A 15,349-nucleotide genomic window follows, 5' to 3' on the forward strand; every position below is an offset into this window, starting at 1 on the left:
CCTAAAAGTAGCTTAAACTTACTAAAAACTACCTAAAAACAATGCCAAAAAGCGTATAAATTATCCGCTCATCACAACACCAAACTTAAATTGTTGCTTGTCCCCAAGCAACTGAAAATCAAATAGGATAAAAGAAGAGAATATACTATAAATTCCAGAATATCAATGAATATTAATTATAATTAGATGAGCGGGACTTGTAGCTTTTTGCTTCTGAACAGTTTTGGCATCTCACTTTTTCCTTTGAAGTTTAGAATGATTGGCTTCTCTAGGAACTTAGAATTTCGGATAGTGTTATTGACTTTCCTAGTTACGCATGTTGATTCTTGAACACAGCTACTTATGAGTCTTGGTTGTGGCCCTAAGCACTTTGTTTTCCAGTATTACCACCGGATACATAAATGCCACAGACACATAACTAGGTGAACCTTTTCAGATTGTGACTCAGCTTTGCTAGAGTCCCCAGTTAGAGGTGTCCAGAGCTCTTAAGCACACTCTTTTTGCTTTGGATCACGACTTTAACCACTCAGTCTCAAGCTTTTCACTTGGACCTTCATGACACAAGCACATAGTTAGGGACAGCTTGGTTTAGCCGCTTAGGCCTGGATTTCATTTCCTTGGGCCCTCCTATCCATTGATGCTCAAAGCCTTGGATCCTTTTTACCCTTGCCTTTTGGTTTTAAGGGCTATTGGCTTTTTCTGCTTGCTTCTTTCTTTTTCTTTCTATTTTTTTCACCATTTTTTTCGCAAGCTTTTGCTATTCACTGCTTTTTCTTGCTTCAAGAATTAATTTCATGATTTTTCAGATTGTCAATAACATTTCTCCTTGTTCATCATTCTTTCAAGAGCCAACAATTTTAACATTCATAAACAACAAGATCAAAAGACATATGCACTGTTCAAGCATTCATTCAGAAAACAAAAGTATTGTCACCACATCAATATAATTAAACTAAATTCAAGGATAAATTCGAAATTCATGTACTTCTTGTTCTTTTGAATTAAAACATTTTTCATTTAAGAGAGGTGAAGGAGTAATGGATTTTATTCATAGCTTCAAGGCATGGTTACATACTAGTGATCATGAAGTAAAGACACAAAACATAGATAAACATAATATTAAAAACCGAAAACAGAAAGAAATAAAGAACAAGGAATGAATCCACCTTTAGTGACGTCTTCTTCTTGAAGGACCTATGATGTTCTTAAGCTCTTCTGTGTCCCTTCCTTGCCTTTGTTGCTCCTCCCTCATTGCTCTTTGATCTTCTCTTATTTCATAGAGAATGATGGAGTACTCATGATGTTCCACCCTTAGTTGTTCAACATTGTGGCTCAAATCTTCTAAGGAAGTATTGAGTTGTTCCCAATAGTTGTTGGGAGGAAAGTGCATCCCTTGAGGCATCTCAGGGATTTCTTGATGATGAGCTTGAAAGGGACCTCAGGGATCACCTTTTTCTTTGCCACAACATCATAGAAGTGGTCTTGATGGCTCTTGGAGATGAATCTTTCCATCTCCCATGACTCGGAGGTGGAAGCTTTTGTCTTCCCTTTCTCTTTTCTAGAGGATACTCCGGCCTTAGGTGCCATTGATGGTAATGGAAAAACAAAAAGCTTATGCTTTTACCACACCAAACTTAAAATATTGCTCGCCCTCGAGCAAGAGAAGAAAGAAGAGAAGAAGAAGAAGAAGAAAATATGGTAGAGAGGGAGAGAGGTAGGTTTGGCTAAGTGGGAGAAGAGGGGTTTGTGTTGTGTGAAAATGAAGTAGAATGGAAGGGTATTTATAGGGAGAGGGGGGAGTGTATGTTCGGCCATATTGGGTGGGAATGGGTGGCAAAATGGTTTTGAATTTTTGAAAGTAGGTGGGGATCCTGTGGGGTCCACAGATCCTGAGGTGATCCTGTGGGGTCCACAAGTCCTGAGGTGTCAAAGAATTCCATCCATGCACCAAATAGGCATGTAAATTGCCTTTGCACACCATTCTGGTGTTTAAACGCCGTGTGGTGCACATTCTGGGCATTCAACGCCCATGTAAAGCATGTTTCTGGCGTTGAACGCCAGTTTCATGCTTGTTACTGGCGTTCAGCGCCAGCTTTTCTTCTCTGGGCACATTCCTGGCGTTCAGCGCCAGAATGTTGCTTGTTTCTGGTGTTCAGCACCAGAATGATGCTCTGTTCTGGCGTTGAACGCCGGCCAGATGCATCTTACTGGCGTTGAACGCCAGCCTGTGCTTCCTCCAGGGTGTAAATTTTTTTCTGCTGTTTTTGACTCTGTTTTAAATTTTTCTAATTTTTTTCGTGACTCCTCATGATCATGTACCTAATAAAACACAAAATAACAATAATATAGAATAAAATAAAAATTAGATAAATAAAATTGGGTTGCCTCCCAACAAGCGCTTCTTTAATGTCAATAGCTTAACAGTGGCTCTCATGGAGCCACAAGGTGATCAGGTCAATGTTGTATAGTCCCAACACCAAACTTAGAGTTTGGATATGGAGTCTTGACACCAAACTTAGAGTTTGGTTGTGGCCTCACAACACCAAACTTAGAATTTGACTGTGTGGGCTCTTCTTGACTCTGAACTGAGAGAAGCTCTTCATGCTTACTCTCTTCTGTCACAGAGGGATGGCCATGTGCCTTAAACACTAGGTAGTCCCCATTCAATTGAAGGACTAATTCACCTCTGTTGACATCTATCACAGCTCCTGCTGTGGCTGGGAAAGGTCTTCCAAGGATGATGCAATCATCCTCTTCCTTCCTAGTGTCTAAGATTATGAAATCAGCAGGGATGTAAAAGCCTTCAACCTTTACTAGCACGTCCTCTACTAATCCATAAGCTTGTCTCACTGACTTGTCTGCCAATTGTAATGAGAACAAGGCAGGTTGTACCTCAATGATCCCCAGCTTCTCCATTACAGAGAGTGGCATAAGATTTATCCCTGACCCTAGATTACACAGAGCTTTTTCAAAGATCATGGTGCCTATGGTACAAGGTATTAAGAACTTGCCAGGATCTTGTTTCTTTTGAGGTAGAATTTTCTGAATCCAAGTATCTAGTTCATTAATGAGCAAGGGAGGTTCACTTTCCTAAGTCTCATTACCAAATAACTTGGCATTTAGCTTCATGATAGCTCCTAAATATTGAGCAACTTGCTCTCCAGTTACATCTTCATCCTCTTCAGAGGATGAATAGTCTTCAGAGCTCGTGAATGGCAGAAGGAGATTTAATGGAATCTCTATGGTCTCTGTATGAGCCTCAGATTCCTTTGGATCCTTAATAGGAAACTCCTTCTTGCCTGAGGGACGTCCCAGGAGGTCTTCCTCACTAGGATTTTCGTCCTCTTCCTCCCTTGTGCATTCGGCCATATTGACTATGTCAATGGCTTTGCACTCTCCTTTTGGATTCTCTTCTGTATTACTTGGGAGAATACTGGGAGGAGTTTCAATGACTTTCTTACTCAGCTGGCCCACTTGTGCCTCCAGATTTCTAATGGAGGATCTTGTTTCACTCATGAAACTGAAAGTGGCTTTTGACAGATTTAGTGACAGACGCAAAAGAATCAAGGGATTCTATTCCAGCAGGAGTGGGAACCAACCAGTGATTAGCCGTGCTGTGACAGAGCGCGTGAGCGTAGTTTTCACTGCGAGGATGAGATGTAGCCTTCGGCCAGTGTGATGCCTCCAGACGATTAGCCATACGAGTGACAGCGCAGAGGACCATTTTCCAGAGAGGATACAAAGTAGCCATCGTCGAAAGGTGAACCCCCATACACAGCTTGCCATGGAAAGGAGTAAGGAGGATTGAGTTGAAGCAGTAGGAAAGTAGGCGTTCTTGAGCCATACAGTATCTCCATTCGCTTATCTGAAATTCCCACCAATGAATCTGCATAAGTATTCTATCCCTTTTATTATTTCTATTTTATTATTAATTTTCGAAACCATAAGCAAATTTAATCTGCCTAACTGAAATTTACAAGGTGATCATAGCTTGCTTCATACCAACAATCTCTGTGGGATCGACCCTTACTCACGTAAGGTTTATTACTTGGACGACCCAGCACACTTGCTGGTTAATTGAACGGAGTTGTGAATTCAACCGGTGCCATAATAATGATTTCATACTAATACAAAGAATATGGATCACAATTTCGTCCACCACCTTGACGTTAAGATTTTTGCCAGTAAAGAATTTCATAAAAACAGTCGCGTTGTAGATATAGTCTCTAAACCGACAGAAATTCCTTCGTACAAATGTTTTGGTTGTCACAAGTAACAAACCCCTTTTTAAAATTGATAACCGAGTATTTAAACCTCGGGTCGTCTTCTCAAGGAATTGCAGGAAGGTGTGTTCTTATTATTGGCTATGAAAAAGGTAAAATTGGGGTTTTTGTAATTTGGGCAATGGGCACAAGCATATTTAAATAACAAGTAAAATAAATTAACAGTAAAATAAACTCTTGGCGAGGTATAAAGACTGGAGGTCCTATCCTAGTTATCCTTATCAATAATGAAGAGAATTGGATTCTTCTCCCACCTTGTTAACCTCTAACTATAAAGGTACGTTAAATGGATGAATTAATTCGAATCCTCAAGTCCTAATCTTTCCCTGGGAAAGGCTAGAGTTATTGGAATATGAATTAATGAAATGAAGAAATCCAATTTTCAATCAATAATGAGTTTGATAACTCTAGAGTTACCAATTATTTAACCAAGGCCAAAAGGAAAGGAAATTGAAGCTGCTGGAATAAAAATGCTTTCAGATGGGAAGCAAGAATCATGTAAATAAAAGAAAGCAATAATAACTGAAATACCTCAAATAATATTAATTCAAAGAAAATCATAACATGAAAGAGTTCATAAATTAAATTGGGAAAATAATTAAAAACAAAGAACCTGTGATTGAGAGTCACTCCTAAAACTAAGAGAAGTCCTAAATCCTAATCCTAAGGGAGAGAGGAGATAACCTCTCTCAAAACTAGATCTAGATCATTGAAGATAACAAAAAATTCAGAGACTCCCTCAATGGATGCATTCCTCCACTTTATAACCTCTGGTCTACGACTTCTGGACTTGTTGGGCCAAAAAGGCTTCAGAATCCGCTATGAGTGTTTTCTGCAATTTCTGGTGCGTAACCTCTGTCACGCGTCCGTGTGGGTCACGCGGTCGCGTCATTCGGAGTTCTCCTTGTCACGCGGTCGCGTCGGTCACGCGTCCGCGTCGTATGCGATTTGCTCAGGTCGTGCGGTTGCGTCAGTCGTGGGGCCGCGTCGTTGCCTCTTCGCTTCTGGCATGCGATTGCGTCGTCCATGCGATCGCGTGGATGCCAGATCCTTCAGAAACTCCATTTTGCACTTTCCTTCCATTTTTGTATGTTTTCTTTTCCATCCTTTAAGTCATTCCTGCCTTAGAAGATCTGAAACTACTCAACACACTAATCACGGCATCGAATGGAATTAAAGGTGATTAAAATAATTAATTTAAAAGCATAGGAAACATTTTTTTTCACATACATCACATACTAAGGAAGGAGAAGTAAAACCATACAATTAATATGAATAAGTAGGTGAAGAATTGAATAAATCACTCAGATTAAGCATAAAATATATCATAAAATATGGGTTTATCACCAAATCTAATTATGACAATGTTTTTCTTGTTTTGGGGTCTTATAAAAGTTTTAGTGGACATTAATCTTAGTAAATCAACACTTGTTTTTAGCAAAAATATCTCTCACTCAACTCTGATAGAAGTGGCTACTAGACTTAATATTTCTCATGTCAGTACTCAAGATAAGAATTTTGGATTATCCTCTCTTGTGCATAAGTCTAAAAGAGTTACATTTAGTGATATTAAAGAAAAAGTAAGAAAGAAAATTTATGGGTGAAGCAACATTTTCTTTCGGTTGAGAGAAGACAAATTATATTTAGAGCCATTAAGAAAGCAATTCCTATCTATATCGTATAATATTTTAAGTTATCAAAAACTTTGATTTCTGAAATTCATAGCTTCCTAACGAATTATTGTTGGAGACAAAATGGGAATGAACGATGAAAAGAAATTCACTCAGCCTACACACTCCAAGAATTTAAGATTTGATTGCAGTTAGCTTGAAATATTGTTAGGTTTATCTTATTCTTCTAGAAAAGATAAGATTAGGTTTACTTTAACTTTGAAATTTAGGTTAGGATCTAGATTATAAATAAGTTGGGGAGAATCCATCTAAGAGGATCCATCATCCAGCATTCATTAGCATATTTCATCTTTTTTTAATCTCTATGAGTTACTAATTCTTCTGTGTTCGAGTTAGGAGCTCTGTTTAGTTTTATGGATTGGTAATTGATTGTTCTTTTATTTTGATTAATGCATTGATACTTTTTAAGAATTTGGGTTTCATTTTATTCTAAATGATTAGAAGTATTAAAAAATATTTTAAGTTTATCTTGGATTCCTTTATTATCTTGGGAAAGTTAGTATTAGGATTAGCTTGAAACTCATTCTTATAACTTTTTCAATTGATTAGAAATATCTTTGAATGTTGTGTGACATCAAATGAGAATTGCGCTTAACCTCTTCTTGCTAACTAATTGACCAAGAAATTGGCGATTAGGTAGGATAAAGAGAAATTGAATTGCTAAGAGATTGGGATTTGATTACATACGATTATTTTCTTGAAAATATCTTTCCATGAATAAAGGCAATGAACATGAATGTTTCCTTTCCTAAGAATTAAACATCTCAAAAACCTTAACATTTTGCTCATTATTCATACGCTTTAACTCGTTATTTTTTTAATTAATTCCTTCCCTTATAAAGGTTTGTGAATCTAATTAATAGTTCAATTCAACATTATTTTCTCAATCTTTCATTCTTCGTGGGAATAATACCTACTCACCGTAGTATTACTTGAAGCGATTTGGTGCATTTGCCAAAAAATAACATCAAATTTTTGGTGCCGTTGCCAAAAATTAATTGAGATTGACAACGAATATTTAGTTGAATCACTAAATTAGATCTTTTTTTTGCTTCTTTATTCCACACCATACTTGTTATTTCTTTTGTGTTTGTGCATGCATGACAGCGAAGATTTCACACCTTTCTAATTTGATCCAAAAATTGAGAAAATGCTCATAAAATTTTGATGTTTTATAGCTTGTAATTTTGGTTCCTTGGAAAGCTGAAATGACCAAACTGATTTATGTAAAAAATGAGGCAATTCTAAGCTTGAAACATGATGAAATCCATGTGATTTGGTGACAGAAAATTAGAATTGAACATTAAGAGAAAATTAGAATTGAACATTAAGAGACATTGGTAACCGTAAAGATCGAAAACAGACTTAAAAAGCAAGCAGAAAACTTGAAAAATTTTGGGAATGGGGTTCGGTCCTTTGGTAAAACTATAATCATGAAAATAAAAATTTATTTTTGAGATGAAAATGGTAATTTAGTAAAAATCGAAGTTAGTTTTTTAATTATATAAGTTTTGGGGTATTTTGGATAATAATTAAGAAGTTCAGGGATAAAATGGGTATTTTATAAAATGTGCAAGGTTATTTTGGTGATTATACTATATATAAGGATATTTTAGTAACTTTTATACTATGTTGGGGTAAAAATATAAATGTTTTAAAAAAGTTCAGAGATACAGAATAATTTATAAAAGCCTAATAATAAAGTGGTGCACGAAATTGCAATCACACTTTTGCAACTCCGCACAACTAACCAGCAAGTGCACTGGGTCGTCCAAGTAATAAAACCTTACGCGAGTAAGGGTCGATCCCACAGAGATTGTCAGCTTGAAGCAAGCTATGGTTATCCTGTAAATCTTAGTCAGGCAGATTCAAATGGTTATGAAGTTTTGGTAATTAAAATATAAATAAAACGTAATTTAAAATAAAGATACTTATGTAATTCATTGGTGGGAATTTCAGATAAGCGTTTGGAGATGCTTAGTTGCTTCTGAACCTCTGCTTTTCTATTGTTTTCATCCAATCATGCGTGCTCCCTTCCATGGCAAGCTGTATGTTGGTGGATCACCGTTATCAATGGCTACCATCCGTCCTCTCAGTAAAAATGGTCTAGGTACGGTTTTCGCACGGCTAATTATCTTTCAGTTCTCACTTGTGTCGAAATAGGATCTCTCTATCCTTTTGCGCACTGTCACTGCGCCCAACATTCGTGAGTTTGAAGCTCGTCACAGTCATCCCATCCCTGATTCTACTCGAAATACCATAGACAAGGTTTAGACTTTTCGGATCTCAGGAATGATGCCAATTGGTTCTAGCCTATACCACGAAGGTTCTAACCTCACGGATTCGAATGCTCTGTTGTCAGGAGAGGCAAGTCAAATCCGTGGATCAGAGACCCAAGAGACTATACTCTGGCTGTCGTCTAATGACTATGTTGAACATCATGTAGACCGCTTGTGGTTGTTAGGCACGCGGATCTTGGCTAAGCGAGTAACGAAGATAGTGGGTGATTGTCATGGGTCACCCCTTCATTTTGACTTAACTGAATTAAGTATGAGAGTATATTGGTGCGCGAAATTGTGAACTATACTTTTTCACAACTCTCATAATCCCTGGTAATGGCTCCCAAAACTTGGTGCGCTCAATACCATGGCATTACACAACTTCGCACAATTAACCAGCAAGTGCACTGGGTCGTCCAAGTAATAAACCTTACGTGAGTAAGGGTCGATCCCACGGAGATTGTTAGTATTGAAGCAAGCTATGGTCATCTTGTAAATCTTAGTCAGGCAAACTCAAATGTATATGATGATGAACGAAAATAACATAAAAGATAAAGATAGCGATACTTATGTAATTCATTGGTAGGAACTTCAGATAAGCGCATGAAGATGCCTTCCCTTCCGTCTCTCTGCTTTCCTACTGTCTTCATCCAACCCTTCTTACTCCTTTCCATGGCAAGCTCGTATAGGGTCTCACTGTTGTCAGCAGCTACCTCCCATCCGCGCAGTGAAAGCTAATGCACACACTCTGTCACAGTGCTGCCAATCACCGGTTTGGTTCCCTCCCCTACCGGAATAGAATAACTCTTTTGCGTCTGTCACTAACGCCCAGTAGGTTACAGGTTTGACGCACGTCACAGTCATTCAATCATTGAATCCTACTCAGAATACCACAGACAAGGTTAGACCTTCCGGATTCTCTTGAATGCTGCCATCAGTTCTTGCCTATACCACGAAGACTCTGATCTCACGGAATGGTTGGCTCATTTGTCAGGCGAGCACTCGGTTGTCAGGCGATCAACCATGCATCGTGCAATCAGGAATCCAAGAGATATTCACTAAGCCTCAGATGCTTGTAGAACAAGAATGGTTGTCAGTCACCTTGTTCGTGGGTGAGAATGGTGATGGGCGTCAATCATCACCTTCATCATGTTGAAGAACGAGTGATATCTTGGACAAAGAACAAGCGGAATTTGAATGGAAGAACAATAGTAATTGCATTAATACTCGAGGTACAGCAGAGCTCCACACCTTAATCTATGGTGTGTAGAAACTCCACCGTTGAAAATACATAAGCATAAGGTCTAGGCATGGCCGAATGGCCAGCCTCCCAATGATCTAAGAACTAAAATGTTCAAAGATGATCTAGAGATCTAAAAGTGATCAAAAGATTTCTATACAATAGTAAAAGGTCCTACTTATAAGAAACTAGTAGCCTAGGGTGTACAGAAATGAGTAAATGACATAAAAATCCTCTTCCGGGCCCACTTGGTGTGTGCTTGGGCTGAGCAATGAAGCAATTTCGTGTAGAGACTCTTCTTGGAGTTAAACGCCAGCTTTGGTGCCAGTTTGGGCGTTTAACTCCCATTTGGGTGCCAGTTCCAGCGTTTAACGCTGGGATTTCTTGAGGTGACTTTGAGCGCCGGTTTGGGCCATCAAATCTTGGGCAAAGTATGGACTATTATATATTGCTGGAAAGCCCAGGATGTCTACTTTCCAACGCCGTTGAGAGCGCGCCAATTGGGCTTCTGTAGCTCCAGAAAATCCGCTTCGAATGCAGGGAGGTCAGAATCCAACAGCATCTGCAGTCCTTTTTGGTCTCAGAATCAGATTTTTGCTCAGGTCCTTCAATTTCAGCCAGAAAATCCCTGAAATCACAGAAAAACACACAAACTCATAGTAAAGTCCAGAAAAGTGAATTTTAATTAAAAACTAATAAAAATATACTAAAAACTAACTAAATCATAACAAAAACATACTAAAAACAATGCCAAAAAGTATACAAATTATCCGCTCATCACAACACCAAACTTAAATTGTTGCTTGTCCCCAAGCAACTGAAAATCAAATAAGATAAAAAGAAGAGAATATGCAATGAACTCCAAGAACATCTATGAAGATCAGTATTAATTAGATGAGCGGGGCTTTTATCTTTTTGCCTCTGAATAGTTTTGGCATCTCACTCTATCCTTTGAAATCCAGAATGGTTGACTTCTTTAGGAACTTAGAATCCGGATAGTGTTAATGATTCTCTTAGTAAAGTATGATGATTCTTGAACATAGCCATTTATTGAGTCTTGGCTGTGGCCCAAAGCACTCTGTCTTCCAGTATTACCACCGGATACATACATGCCACAGACACATAATTGGGTGAACCTTTTCAGATTGTGACTCAGCTTTGCTAAAGTCCCCAATTAGAGGTGTCCAGGGTTCTTAAGCACACTCTTATTGCCTTGGATCACAACTTTATTTCTTTCTTTTTCTTTCTTTTTTTTTCGAATTTTTTTTTTCGTTTGCTTTTTTTTTCTCTTTTTTTTTTCTTTTTCTTGCTTCAAGAATCATTTTTAATGATTTTTCAGATCCTCAGTAACATGTCTCCTTTTTCATCATTCTTTCAAGAGCCAACATTCATGAACCACAAATTCAAAAGACATATGCACTGTTTAAGCATACATTCAGAGAACAAAAATATTGCCACCACATCAAAATAATTAAACTAGTATAAAATTCAGAATTCATGCAATTCTTTCCTTTTCAATTAAGCACATTTTTATTCAAGAAAGGTGATGGATTCATAGGACATTCATAACTCTAAGGCATAGACACTAAGACACTAATGATCACAAGACACAAACATGGATAACATAAAGCATAAAAATCGAAAAACAGAAGAATAAAGAACAAGGAAATCAAGGAATGGGTCCACCTTAGTGATGGCGGCTCTTTCTTGCTCTTGAAGATCCTATGGAGTGCTTGAGCTCCTCAATGTCTCTTCCTTGTCTTTGTTGCTCCTCCCTCATGATTCTTTGATCTTCTCTAATTTCATGAAGGATGATGGAGTGTTCTTGATGCTCCACCCTCAGTTGTCCCATGTTGGAACTTAGTTCTCCTAGGGAGGTGTTTAGTTGCTCCCAATAGTTTTGTGGAGGAAAATTCATCCCTTGAGGAATCTCAGGGATCTCATGATGAGTGAGATCTCTTGTGTACTCCATCCTTTTCTTGGTGATGGGCTTGTCCTCATCAATGGGAATGTCTCCCTCTATGTCAACTCCAACTGAATAACAGAGGTGACAAATGAGATGAGGAAAGGCTAACCTTGCCAAGGTGGAGGTCTTGTCCGCCACCTTATAGAGTTCTTGGGCTATAACCTCATGAACTTCTATTTCTTCTCCAATCATGATACTATGGATCATGATGGCCCGGTCTATGGTAACTTCGGACCGGTTGCTAGTGGGGATGATTGAGCGTTGTATGAACTCTAACTATCCTCTAGCCACGGGCTTGAGGTCATGCCTTCTCAATTGGACCGGCTTTCCTCTTAAATCTTGCTTCCATTGTGCGCCCTCTTCACATATGACTGTGAGGACTTGGTCCAACCTTTGATCAAAGTTGACCCTTCTAGTGTAAGGATGCTCATCTCCTTGCATCATAGGCAAGTTGAACGCCACCCTCACACTCTCCGGACTAAAATCCAAGTATTTCCCCCGAACCATAGTGAGATAATTCTTTGGATTCGGGTTCACACTTTGGTCATGGTTCTTTGTGATCCATGCATTGGCATAGAACTCTTGAACCATCAAGATTCTGACTTGTTGAATGGGGTTGGTAAGAACTTCCCAACCTCTTCTTCGGATCTCATGGCGGATCTCCGGATATTCACCCTTTTTGAGTGAAAAGGGGACTTCGGGGATCACCTTCTTCAAGGCCACAACTTCATAGAAGTGGTCTTGATGCACCCTTGAGAGGAATCTATCCATCTCCCATGACTCGGAGGTGGAAGCTTTTGCCTTCCCTTTCCTCTTTTTAGAGGGTTCTCCGGCCTTGGATGCCATAAATGGTTATGAAAAAGCAACGCTTTTACCACACCAAACTTAAAATGTTTGCTCGTCCTCGAGCAAAAGAAGAAAGAAGAGAGTAGAAGAAGAAGAAATGAGGGAGAGGGGGATGGTAGTGTGTTCGGCCAAGAAGGGGGAAGAAGGGTGTTTAGGTTGTGTGAAAATGAAGAGTTGAAGAAGGGTATTTATAGGAGAGAGGGGGGTAAAGGTTCGGCCATTATGGGTGGGTTTGGGAGGGAAAGTGGTTTGAATTTGAAGGGTGAGGTTGGTGGGGTTTTATGAAGGATGGATGTGAGTGGTGAAGAGAAAGATGGGATTTGATGGGTGAGGGGTTTTTGGGGAAGAGGTGTTGAGGTGATTGGTGAATGGGGGAAGAAGAGAGAGGGTGATGGTAGGGTCCTGTGGGGTCCACAGATCCTGTAGTGTCAAGGAAAAGTCATCCCTGCACCAATTGTTGCTCAAAATCACGTTTTGAGCCATTTATGGCGTTAAACGCCGGGCTGGTGCCCATTCCTGGCGTTTAACGCCAGGTTCTTGCCCTTTACTGGCGTTTAACGCCAGTCTGGTGCCCCTTTCTGGCGTTAAACGCCCAGAATGGTGCCAGACTGGGCGTTAAACGCCCAACAGCTAGCATCACTGGCGTTTGAACGCCAGCTTCTTCTCCTCCAGGGTGTGCTGTTTTTCTTCCTGTTTTTCATTCTGTTTTTGCTTTTTTCATTGTTTTTGTGACTTCTTATGATCATCAACCTACAAAAAAGATAAAATAACAAAATAAAATAATTAATTATAAAACATTGGGTTGCCTCCCAACAAGCGCTTCTTTAATGTCATTAGCTTGACAGAGGGCTCTCATGGAGCCTCAGAAATGCTCAGAACCGTGTTGAAACCTCCCAACACCAAACTTAGAGTTTGAATGTGGGGTTTCAACACCAAACTTAGAGTTTGGTTGTAGCCTCCCAACACCAAACTTAGAGTTTGACTGTGGGGGCTCTGTTTGGCTCTGTTTTGAGAGGAGCTCTTCATGCTTCCTCTCCATGATGACAGAGAGATATCCTTGGGCCTTAAACACCAAGGATTTTTCATTCACTTGAATGATCAACTCTCCTCTATCAACATCAATCACAGCCTTTGCTGTGGCTAGGAAGGGTCTGCCAAGGATGATGGATTCATCCATGCACTTCCCAGTCTCTAGGACTATGAAATCAGTAGGGATGTAGTGGTCTTCAATCTTAACCAAAACATTCTCTACAAGTCCATATGCTTGTTTTCTTGAGTTGTCTGCCATCTCTAGTGAGATTCTTGCAGCTTGTACCTCAAAGATCCCTAGCTTCTCCATTACAGAGAGGGGCATGAGGTTCACACTTGACCCTAAGTCACACAAGGCCTTCTTGAAGGTCATGGTGCCTATGGTACAAGGTATAGAAAACTTTCCAGGATCCTGCCTCTTCTGAGGCAGTTTCTGCCTAGACAAGTCATCCAGTTCTTTGGTGAGCAAGGGAGGTTCATCTTCCCAAGTCTCATTTCCAAATAACTTGTCATTTAGCTTCATGATTGCTCCAAGGTATTTAGCAACTTGCTCTTCAGTGACATACTCATCCTCTTCAGAGGAAGAATACTCATCAAAGCTCATGAATGGCAGAAGTAAGTCCAATGGAATCTCTATGGTCTCATTTTGAGCCTCAGATTCCCAAGGTTCCTCATTGAGGAACTCAGAGGAGAGTGGTGCACGCCCACTGGGGTCTTTCTCAGTGGCGTCCTCCTCCTCTCTTTCCTCTCCATATTCGGCCATATTGATGGCCTTGCACTCTCCTTTTGGATTTTCTTCTGTATTACTTGGAAGAGTACTAGGAGGGAGTTCAGTAATTTTCTTGCTCAGCTGACCCACTTGTCCTTCCAAATTTCTGATGGAGGACCTTGTTTCATTCATGAAACTTTGAGTGGTCTTTACTAGATCAGAGACCATTGTTGCTAAGTCAGAAGTATTCTGCTTAGAACTCTCTGTCTGTTGCTGAGAAGATGATGGAAAAGGCTTGCCATTGCTAAACCTGTTTCTTCCACCATTATTGTTATTGAAACCTTGTTGAGGTCTCTCTTGATTCTTCCATGAAAGATTTGGGTGATTTCTCCATGAAGAATTATAGGTGTTTCCATAGGGTTCTCCTAGGTAATTCACCTCTTCCATTGAAGGGTTCTCAGGATCATAAGCTTCTTCCTCAGATGAAGCTTCCTTAGTACTGCCATGTGCATTTTGCATTCCAGACAGACTCTGAAAAATTAAATTGACTTGTTGAGTCAATATCTTGTTCTGAGCCAATATGGCATTCAGAGTGTCAATCTCAAGAACTCCTTTCTTCTGATTAGTCCCATTGTTCACAGGATTCCTTTCAGAAGTGTACATGAATTGGTTATTTGCAACCATTTCAATCAATTCTTGAGCTTCTGCAGGCGTCTTCTTCAGATGAAGAGATCCTCCAGCAGAGCTATCCAAGGACATCTTAGATAGTTCAGAGAGACCATCATAGAAAATACCTATGATGCTCCATTCAGAAAGCATGTCTGAAGGACATCTTCTGATTAATTGTTTGTATCTTTCCCAAGCTTCATAGAGGGATTCTCCATCCTTCTGTCTGAAGGTTTGGACTTCCACTCTAAGCTTACTCCATCTTTGTGGTGGAAAGAACTTTGCCAAGAAGGCATTGACTAGCTTTTCCCAAGAGTCCAGGCTTTCTTTAGGTTGAGAATCCAACCATATCCTAGCTCTGTCTCTTACAGCAAAAGGGAATAGCATCAGTCTATAGACCTCAGGGTTAACCCCATTAGTCTTGACTGTGTCACAGATTTGCAAGAATTCAGCTAAAAACTGATGAGGATCTTCCATTGGAAGTCCATGGAACTTGCAATTCTGTTGCATTAGAGAAACTAATTGAGGCTTAAGCTCAAAGTTGTTTGCTCCAATGGCAGGGATAGAGATGCTTCTCCCATAGAAGTCGGGAGTAGGTGCAGTAAAGTCACCCAGCACCTTCCTTGCATTGTTGGCATTG

At 39.6% G+C, this 15,349-nt stretch overlaps 1 non-coding gene across 1 annotated transcript; it reads left to right on the forward strand.

The window, feature by feature from the left end:
* The first annotated feature begins 14,856 nt into the window (after positions 1-14,856).
* Positions 14,857-14,964, forward strand: LOC130984077 (small nucleolar RNA R71). Its single transcript, XR_009088035.1, has one exon. It is a non-coding gene; the product is annotated as a small nucleolar RNA R71 (small nucleolar RNA).
* Positions 14,965-15,349: the final 385 nt, after the last annotated feature.

Source organism: Arachis stenosperma, chromosome 5 (assembly GCF_014773155.1).
Source record: "Arachis stenosperma cultivar V10309 chromosome 5, arast.V10309.gnm1.PFL2, whole genome shotgun sequence".
In the NCBI taxonomy this organism is placed as follows: Eukaryota; Viridiplantae; Streptophyta; class Magnoliopsida; order Fabales; family Fabaceae; genus Arachis; species Arachis stenosperma.